General features: G+C 36.1%; 1 non-coding gene across 1 annotated transcript; it reads right to left on the bottom strand.

Annotated features, from left to right (window-relative positions):
- Positions 1 to 600: 600 nt before the first annotated feature.
- Positions 601 to 707, bottom strand: LOC121211529 (small nucleolar RNA R71). Its single transcript, XR_005906753.1, has one exon. It is a non-coding gene; the product is annotated as a small nucleolar RNA R71 (small nucleolar RNA).
- Positions 708 to 11,273: the final 10,566 nt, after the last annotated feature.

Raw genomic sequence — 11,273 nt, 5'->3', positions numbered from 1 at the left:
TGGTAGGTTTTTATAGTGTATGACTAGAAAAAACCCGTCGGGACCATTACTGTTTGATAGTGAGATCGATCACACAGTTCACAGAAACCGAAGAGAAATAAGGCAAAGCTTACGATACACAGAGGAAGAGCAAGAGGACGATACTTCAACCATAACTGAGGAGATGGCTGAAAACCAAGAAAATTCGCTACCTCTTACGATTGCCGCTATCCAGTAAATCAGAATCCTACTCTGCGTACTATGTATGATTACGCTAAACCTTCTTTAACAGGAACTAAATCGAGCATAGATAGGCCTGCTGTTGCTGCGAATAATTTTGAACTGAAACCTAACACCATTCAAATGATCCAACAGTTTGTTTAGTTTGATGGTTTGTAGGACGAGGACCCAAACGCTCATTTGGCGAATTTCTTAGAATTTTGCGACACTTTTAAAATCAATGGCATTTCTGATAATGCCATTTGCCTTCGGTTATTCCCTTTTTCATTGAGGAACAAAGCTAAACAGTGGTTGAACTCATTACCATGAGGGTCAATCACTACTTAGGAACAAATGACCGAAAAATTTTTATTAAAATATTTTCTGCCAGCTAAAATAGGCAAATTACGTAATGATATCTCCTCTTTTGTGCAGATGGATTTACAAACACTCTCTGATGCATGGGAGAGATACAAGGACCTTTTGCGAAGGTGCCCTCACCATGGGTTACCACTCTGGCTACAAGTTCAAACATTTCACAATGGCCTGAATCCTTCGACTAGACAGATGATTGACGCAGCTGCTGGTGGAACTATCAATAATAAGACACCTGAGGATGCTTATGAATTTATAGAAGAGATGTCACTGAATAATTATCAGTGGCAAGTCGTGAGGACAAAGCCAATGAAAACAGCTGCCATTTTTAATGTCGATTCAGTCATCATGCTCTCTAATCAGGTAGAACTTTTGAATAAAAATATTGACGATTTACTTGGTTCTTCATAGGGTCACCCAGTAATGCAGTGCGAAGCAAGTGGAGGTGGATCAAGCAATTCAGAATACCCAACCTATGGCCACAACATAGAGAACGAGCAGTTAAAATACAAGGGTAATAATCCTCGATCTCAAAATAATCCTTATAGTAGCACTTACAATGCGGGTTGGAGGAACCACCCAAATTTTTCATGGGAGGCCAAGGAAATTAGAGACCACCACCTCCTCCAGGCTTCTGACAACCACACTACCAACAAGAGGAAAAACAAAACCTTGAGGAGATGCTAACAAAATTCATCTCGGTGTCAGAAACTCATTTTTAGAATACTGAGACAACATTTAAGAATCAACAAGCGTCGATCCAAGGGCTTGAAACTCATATAGGACAGCTCACCAAATTAATATCTAAACGACCATAAGGTAGCCTGCCGAGTAACACTAAATCTAACCCAAGGGAACAACTCAACGCAATTACCATTCAAGATGAGGAAGGGCTAGTTGCACCTGAACCAGAATCGAGGTAAGAAACTGTGGTAAGTAAGGGTAAAGGTGAGGTGGACCATAATGACCAAAAACAGGCAAGTAAAGAGTACAAACCACGTGTACCATACCCAAATGCGACAAGGAAAGACCACTCAGATGAACAATTCGGTAAATTCCTTAAACTTTTAAAGAAATTACATATTAACTTACCATTTATTGAAGCTCTTTCGCAGATGCCGAACGCAGTCAAATTCTTAAAGGAGCTTTGAACAAATGAACGGAAGTTGGATAAGGCGTTGCATGTGGAACTAAATGCGGTTCGCTTAGTCATACTACAAAATAAGCTGGCCAACAAATTAAAAGATCAAGGGAGTTTTATGATTCCTTGTTTAATTGGTAGCTTAGATGTTAATAATACTTTTGCTGATTTAGGGGCTAGTATCAATGTCATGCCTTATAAAATGTTTAAACAACTAGGTCTTGGGAAACCCAAACAAACTAGGATGAGTATTCAATTAGCCGATAAAACAATCAGATTTCCTAGGGGTATTATTAAAGATGTACTCGTTAAAATTGACAAATTTATATTCCCAGTTGATTTCGTTGTTTTAGACATAGAGGATATTAATTTTCCTTTAATTTTAGGGAGGCCCTTTTTAGCAACTGCTAGAAAATAATTAATGTTAGCATAGGTGAACTCACACTTCGTGTGGGAGACGAAACAGTCATCCTTCAAGCTATTAATTTGAGTAGCGCGTCGAACACTGAAGGTGGTTGTATAAATCATACTATTAAAATAGATCATGTGGTGAAACCTTCCTGGCAGGAAACACGTTCAAAGAACACACTTGAATCATGTTCAAATAACAACAAAGGACCTATCTATGAAGAACAAAGGCTGCAAATTGAGGAACTAGATGAATGGTGGACACATAAACCGAGGACACACAATAAGCCAAAACCATGCCATGAGGAGCTCAATATCTCACCAAATCAACTTAAGGTTGGAGACAAAGTACTACTAGATGCAGCAGACCCTCGTATTGCCACTTCCGAACCTAACGGAGCAATCCCTCTTACGGTACTCAGTATTTTCCCATATGGAACAGTCGAGGTAATTCATCCCAAATTTGGCACTTTTAAGGCAAACAGTACTCGTCTTAAACCTTATGTTGATAAAATTAATAGCAGGGATGAGGAGTCTAAACTCCTCGCACCACCATGACCATGCAACAGAAAGGTAAGTCAAGCTTAGACTATAAATAAGTGCTTCTCGGGAGGTAACCCGAGCACTAACGATGTTAACTCCTTTTAAATTTTAGTCTTTAACATTTAATTCACTACTGAGTCACTGAACACAAGATTTCCAGAACCATACGGCCAGGCACAGGGGTGTGCCGTAGGCCGTACACGTACCACGGGAGGAAAAACGGCCTTACGATACGGCTGTGTGAAAATAGAGAAAAAATATTTCCCCAACACGGGATCCGATAAGTTGCCACGGCCGTGCGACATGGCCGTAGGCAATCCTACCAAATTAACATGGGCGTGCGACACGACCGTGGTCGAGCCTGTTAAAACAACACGGGCATCCGCCTACATACACAGCTGTGAGAGAAGCGAACAAAGAATGACGCGACCGTGCAACATGGCCGTGTTCACTAGTGCGCCCAATTTCGAAAGCCACGAAACGTACCGGCTGACACGGCCGTGTGCCCCAATTTCTTTATAAAAACCTTTTTTAAAATTTTATTTTTATCTTTATATTTTGAAATTACTTTTTATTTACTTTAATACTATTTTATCATGGGATTTTATAATTTTTATTCGGCTATTTCATTACGAGTAATTATGCTTCCTTATATTTCCTAAAAAGTTCTTGATTTTATCACAGTTATAAAGAGCTCCAAAGCTTATCATCACATAGGAACTAAAACTCCACTGGAAAAGGTTCTCTATGACTACCATGTCCTGCTCGACCACGATCATAACTACTACCAGATATAACATTCTTTTGGCACAGGACTTATGTACTAATGAACCTCTACCACCACCGGAGTATCCTCCTCCACTCTCATCATTGCCTTGGCTGATTATTCTCCATAACTCCAATTCAAGGAGTTCAGTCATCATTCAGGAAGTTTCAATTCTCTCCCTATCTTATGATTATAGATATATATTTTTCAATATATCTATCCTTATACATTGAGGACAATGTACATCTTAAGTGTGGGGGGTATTTTATATCATTATCAGGAATCCCTGAATTTTGTCTTGTTTTCATGTGATCTTCTCATACCACTATTAGAATGAATTTTGATTAAGTTATGATTTTTATTGATATATCTTGAATTAAAACATAGGCATTTATGCATTGATCATTTAAACTTTAAGACATTAGGGAATCAAGCATGATATGTTGATTTTTGAGAATTAAAAATTTTTTAGGTTGTTTGCCCAAGTTTAGATATTATCTTGAGTTGAAATTCACAAGTTTAAACATCAAAAAGCCATAATTTTTTTGAGATCTTGAGCCTTTAGAGCATATGTTATTTATTTCATGCTCACTTTTATTATGAGTGCGTCATTATTGATTTGTTATTCTAGAACTTGCTTGATTATGCATGTCAAGACCACACCATTTGATTTGATATGTCGAGATGATAAAGGCACTTAGGTTTAACCCACTCACACCACAAAAGCCTACCTTCATAATTAACCCTTACTGAACCCTTTTGAGCCTAACAAGCCATTAATTGATTTACCCTTAATATTAACTCATAACCCATTATTGTTGAAATCCCCTAATTTGATACCTATTTTTTTCGAGATTTGATTTCAATTAATTGCTTAGCTATGTTTTATTCTTCATTGCAATAATTAAGTTCTATGTTATTTGACTTGTTCTTAAAAAAAATACTTACAAACATATTAATAGTAATTCATCGTTTTTGAGCTTGAGTGTTAATTCCATATTCTGAGAAGAAGATCATTTGTATTCAACTGATAATTAGTTATTTTTCTAGTTAGGTGATTTTTTTAAATTAATCTCGGCTCTAACCTTTTCTTTCAGCTTCTGACCACACCCTCTAACCAAAGCCATGTTACAACCCTCTAAAGACCTTTTTGATTTATGTATCATCTCAACATATAGTGGTGGAGATTTGATTTTCATGCAAGCCTATAGTAATAACATTTCATATTGACTAATGAGTGCTTTATTTGATGTCCTTAAACACCTCGAGTGATTTGAGTGAATCTTTAGTGAGGATGTTAAACTCTGTGATATTTTGATCAAAGGTGATTACTTAGATGAGGGGGGACACCTATGTTTTCGTGATAAAATGCATAACTTGGAATGTTTGAAACTTTGATGTCCTTTTAGTTGAATTTTCAATGTATGATTACTTATGGATTATTTTGAGATATTATTTATAGGGATTATAAATTGAGAAGAATTTATTTTGATTGTGAGTTGAGGCTTTTGCTTGAGGACAAGCAAACGCTTAAGTGTGGGGGTATTTGATAAACCGTAATCCATACATATTTTTATCCCATGATTAGCACATTTATGGATGGTTTCTCCTTAGATTTGGTGAATTCGATGCTCCTAATTCTTTAATTTCATGTTTTATACTTAGGTGAGCATAGGAGAGTAAAAAGAGCGAAAAACGGGCCGAAAGCGGAGAAAATGGACCGACATGGGAAATCAACATGGCCTGGACTTCCTCACACGAGTAAGCTACACAGCCATGTCCATTTGGTAGGATCGAAGCACGACTTCCACAGGGAGACTGCACACCCGTGCCTATTTAACAGCCTTGACCACGGGGAGATTTGATTTTCATGCAAGCCTATAGTAATAACATTTCATATTGACTAATGAGTGCTTTATTTGATGTCCTTAAACACCTCGAGTGATTTGAGTGAATCTTTAGTGAGGATGTTAAACTCTGTGATATTTTGATCAAAGGTGATTACTTAGATGAGGGGGGACACCTATGTTTTCGTGATAAAATGCATAACTTGGAATGTTTGAAACTTTGATGTCCTTTTAGTTGAATTTTCAATGTATGATTACTTATGGATTATTTTGAGATATTATTTATAGGGATTATAAATTGAGAAGAATTTATTTTGATTGTGAGTTGAGGCTTTTGCTTGAGGACAAGCAAACGCTTAAGTGTGGGGGTATTTGATAAACCGTAATCCATACATATTTTTATCCCATGATTAGCACATTTATGGATGGTTTCTCCTTAGATTTGGTGAATTCGATGCTCCTAATTCTTTAATTTCATGTTTTATACTTAGGTGAGCATAGGAGAGTAAAAAGAGCGAAAAACGGGCCGAAAGCGGAGAAAATGGACCGACATGGGAAATCAACATGGCCTGGACTTCCTCGCACGAGTAAGCTACACAGCCATGTCCATTTGGTAGGATCGAAGCACGACTTCCACAGGGAGACTACACACCCGTGCCTATTTAACAGCCTTGACCACGGGCTGGAGCAATCGCACACAGGCGTGTCACACGAGCGGGTCCCTATCAAGCCCAAGTATAGTCCTATTCAGAAAAGGCCACTTTTGAGGGCTCTTAGGCATTCTAAAGCCTATTTAAATACCTGAGGAGGCACCTAGAACACACACACGGAGTAGGAGGCAAGGAATTACTCAAGGGAGGCCGATTGATCCATCTTAGAAGCCGGATTCATCGTCAAGACTGAAGATCTCCCTTCAGTTTCCATTCAGGGGTTTTGGATTTTCTTTATGTTATGTATTCATTATTCTTCTGAGATGTTTTCTCTTATAATTATGAACTAAACCCCCTAAATACCTAAGGGGAGTGAACCCTAAGATGGATCTTGTTATTATTATCTGAATTGTATGATAAATTTTTGACTTGTTCTTAATTATGTGTTCTTAGTTCTTGTCTTAACATTCCAGGATATTGATTCGAGTTAATGCACTTATTCAGAGGAGCAAAAGTCCCTATCTAAGAGTAAATTTGTCATAATTAAGCAGAGTTGATTGCATGCCTAGAGATCAACCTAGGGTTAGACGTTATTAGTCTCGAGAGAGATAATAATATAACTTAGGGATTCCTACGGATCAAGTCAAATGAATGAATTGTCTGATTCAGAGTCAAATAACAAGTGAAGTCTAGGTGGATTTTTCCTCGGGTATTATCTTAATAAATCGAATTTTCCCAAAAGCTTTTCCCCAATTTCTCTCTGTGCACTCTTAGTTTAGTTAATTAGTCTAGATAAACAAATCTTTTAATTTTTAGGCTAGATAATAAAAAGAAAGTAATTACTAGTACTCTTGGTTCCTTTGGGCTCGACAATTTGGTCTTGTTAATGCTATACTACTATTCGATAGGTAAACTTGCCTTCATCATGATAATAGTTAGTTTCAAGAACAATTAATTATAAATATTTAAAACCAGTCACGAATATCACGTATCAGTGATAAGATGATGAAATTATGCTTTTGAAACTTATGTGAGTTTTAATGATTTTGGTATATTTAGGTTGTGGTAGTGAATTTGATGGTATTTGGATGTTATGCAATATGTATGAATTGATTGATTTGGTTGCCTATGAATGTATGTAAATGATGCTAAAATGTTATGGTTTTGAAGTGCTTGTGTTAGGTGGAAATTGTGGCTGAAACCAAGCCTAATTTCACCTCACACAATTGAGCACATGGGCATGTGTCTCGACTCTGTGTCTGTTGTAATTTAACTATTCAAGTCAGTCTCGAGCATGGCCTAGACACACGGTAGTGTCTGGTGGCCGTGTAAGGCACACAACCTTGGTACACGGGCGTGTGTGGCTATTTCGAAGGGTACACGGGCTAGACACACGAGCATGTGGTCGACCGTGTGACCCAAGTCAGTTTTGACCATGGCCAAGGCACACGGGCATGTCTTGTGGCCGTGTGGTTAAATCAGTATGTATGTCCTGTTTTGCCACAGTTTAAACACACGGGCATGTCTAAAGCTGTAATATCCTGATTTTGGGCCTAGTCGAAATAGTGGTTTCGTGACCACAAAATTCGAGATAGAAATAATTATTTTGTGATTATTTTAAGGTCTATGATATGATTGCATGATTGTGTGAAAATTTAGTGAAGAAATTTTATGCATAAAGTGCTTAAATTGAAATTAGGGACTAAATCAAATAATTTGCAAAACTTGCATTCTAGATGTTTCTAGTATGAAATTGTTTTGAAATATTAATTAGGAGGTCTTAAATAGCAATTTTACCAATTTCTAAGTCTATGGACAAAAATTGGACATGTATGGAATTTTTGGAAAGTTTAGTAGTAAGGGCATTTTGGTCATTTAGGGGTAAAATGAATTAAAATACAAAATTAAAAGCCAATTTTGCTCATCTTCAACTCCATGGCCGAATATAGCAAGGAGAAACCATGGCTAGGGTTTTTCAAACTTCCAAGCTCGATTGTAAGTCCATTCTAGACCCGTTTTTCAAGTTCTTTACATTTTTGGAGTCCCGATAACTCGATTAAGCTTATGCTAGCAATAATTTAACCAAGGGTTTATATTTGGAAAAATACCCATAGGTGAAATTTGTGTATTTTTATGTTTTATGATAGAATATGAGGTTTTAAATTATGTTAGACAACTTCTGCTACTTGGTTTTAAGCGAAAACTAGCAAAAGGGTTTAATCGGTAAAAATACCTAATAGTCATAAGTACATGTTAGAGTGAGAATTTGATGTTGCCATAGAAGGGAAAAATGATCAGCATGTCATAAAACATAATAAAATAGGCTGAAGTTTAATTTACGAGCTTTGGGGCAAAAGTGTAAATATGCAAAAGTTTAGGGGCAAAATTGTAATTTTTCCAAAATATGATTTTGGCTCAATTTTAATAATTTGAGTCCTAATTAGACTATATTTTAAATGATACAGCAAGGAAAACTAAAATTCGGGCTAAAATGGGGAAAATACCAAGTTGTGGACGAAATGGTAAAAGTAGCCATTTTCGCATACGAGGTAAGTTCATATGTAAATGTTGGTAACATAGTTATTATTTTAAATGTTTTTATGTTATTTAAATGATATGATGATATGCTGATTTTTAATTGTGAAATATTACGCTTTGTGGTTAATGTTGAGTAATATGCAAATTATGTTTACTACTTGATAAATATGAATTGCTACCGAGTATCGGTTCCGATATTCCATGGAAGATGGAAAATGTGAGATCGAGGGAAAGAGCTCGTTTGAACCTTAGGAATAGATTAGGATACAAGTGACATGTCATTAGGATGGTTGAGCATCCGAACTCGTTGAGTTGAGTCCGAGTTCACTTATGGATGCAAATGTCCGAACTAGTTGAGTTGAGTCCAAGTTCGTGAGATGTAACTAGGCATCCAAACTCGTTGAGTTGAGTCTGAGTTCATTTATGGATGCGAACGCCCGAGCTCGTTGAGTTGAGTCCGAGTTCACTTAGGGGCGGTTACATGATTTCTTGATTACATATGTAGCACTTATGTGCAAACTTTCCATGTATCCGAATTATATTCTGATGTGGTCAACGGGTAAAGTTCTACTCAAATAGAGGAATCCTCAAGATGAAAGGGACGTATTGGTAAGTGTTGTGAAATGGATACTTTGAACAGGTATGTACTTAACCCTCGGGTTGAAAACTCGATATAACAACAATATGGTAAGATGATAAATGAAAATGTGATATGAATGTCTTGGTGATGATTATGCAAATGATGTTTTATGTTTGCTTATATGGTTATGTTACTTGCTATTTGCATGTGAACTTACTAAGCATTTATGCTTACTTCTTCCTTTTCATTCCTTGTAGTGTTGACAAGCCAGCTCGAAAAACGGGAATGATCGGAGGCATGCTCACACTATCCGTATACCATCTTGGCATACTGGCTTGCATATTTTGAGTATGGCATGTATAGCATTATAATCATTTTGTATATATGGTTTTATGATATGGTTACTGAGTGGTGTGGAAATGCTTGGTAATGATTAGCCATTGGAATGGCTAATCATGATCATATTTGGTGTTATGTATGTCAAATTACTAGCTAATCCATGGAAACCATGAAATAGGTAAATTTTATCATAAAATAGATTCAAACAGCAGTAGTGACGTGAATTTTAAAAATCACTAAAAATAGTAGAAATGGAATTAAATAATGAATAAGTTACGGAATTGAAGCTTGATGAGTCTATTTTCATATGGAAGAAGCAAAATAAGTATATGAGCTATATTTTATCAGATGTTTAAAATTTTGTGAAATAGGGCCAGAGCAATTTCTGGATCCCCTGTTCTAAATTTGGAAATTCACCATAAATTTTACAAAGATAATTAGAAGTCATACTTTATATGTAAAGATTTATTATTGAGTCTAGTTTTATTAGAGACAAACGGTATAGTCATTGAAACTCTGTATAGGGAGATATCTGATTCGTAATACACAGAGGTCAGAGTAGTCGAACCTTGAAACAGGGGAGACTTTAACTAATAAACTGTACTAATTGGCCTGACCAAAAATTCTAGAAAAAAATTACCAGATAGATATATGAGTCTAGTTTAAGGAAAAATTTATGGAATTGGATTTTGAGTTTTGGAACTCTAGATATGATTTTTAAAGCGACTGTGATGCAGTTAGCCAGCTTGTTTGGAAATTTTAAAATGAATTGTATGAGCTGTTTAAGTAATGAATTAAGTCCGTTAACACCTCGTGTTTGACTCCGGCAATGGTCTCGGGTACGGGGCGTTACATTTGGTGGTATCAGAGTAGGTTTAGCCGGTTCTCGGACTAACCTAGCATGTGTAAAAGTTTAGCTATACATGCCACTGATCTGTGATAGTGTGATGTCTTCCGACGCGTATGAGTACCGTCTTATTTAGAAAGGGTACTCTCCAACCGAGCTGCACCGACCATGTTCAATGTTATGTGAAGGTATTTGAGTAAAATTATGATTATGATAAGTCTCGGTTCAGAAAAGTATTAATAAAAGTTTATGATACATATGTGATAAATATTCATATTTGCTTAATGCTCATATGATGTAGTGTATGTGGCTTACTTGATAAGATGAATGGAATAAATATAAAGTAGTAGAGGTATGAATAAAAGTCATAATATTATGATATGAATGAAAATGTCCTTGTCTTGATTTGGTCGTCTAATGTTGATGAATGCTAATGATATATAATTTTTATGAGATAAAGGATTATAATGGAATGAACTTATCTATGTTAAATTGTTGGACTGAATTATATGATTGTAATGATATGTACATGATGATGCACGAAATGAATGTTGTGATTGTGATGCAAATATCTATGTTTGTTTGGCCTTATATGATGTCATGAGCATGAATTAATTTAATTAAATTAATGGATAAGTAAAGCTATCTAGAAAACATAGAATGTATGCATAAGTATATTGTCTAAATGGACAATACGAAAATTTGTGTAAGCCACATGAATGTTGCATTGCCTGAATGAATGACATGATTTTGATGATGTTGCTATGATGATGGGAGTTATGTCATATGTGTATGTGTAAGAAAGTCGAGTCAGAGGTCCTACAACCCCTCCCCCTTACCGAAGTGGTACTTATAATGGAATTTCATGAGATTTGTATTGAATAAGTTTCCAGTTGAGAACCCAAAGAGTTCAATGATAGAATAATTATAAGTATGACCAGAGATTGAAAATGAGCTGATAAGTAAAGTCAGAGCCAGTGAAGTATCGGATTGATATAAAGATTATTGGAATTATGCACTGTCCCAGTTAGAGAAGGAAAT

The sequence above is a fragment of the Gossypium hirsutum genome, chromosome A12 (genome assembly GCF_007990345.1).
Source record: "Gossypium hirsutum isolate 1008001.06 chromosome A12, Gossypium_hirsutum_v2.1, whole genome shotgun sequence".
NCBI lineage: Eukaryota > Viridiplantae > Streptophyta > Magnoliopsida > Malvales > Malvaceae > Gossypium > Gossypium hirsutum.
Note: the sequence above shows the minus strand (reverse complement) of the source record. Positions and strands in the feature narration are given on the sequence as shown.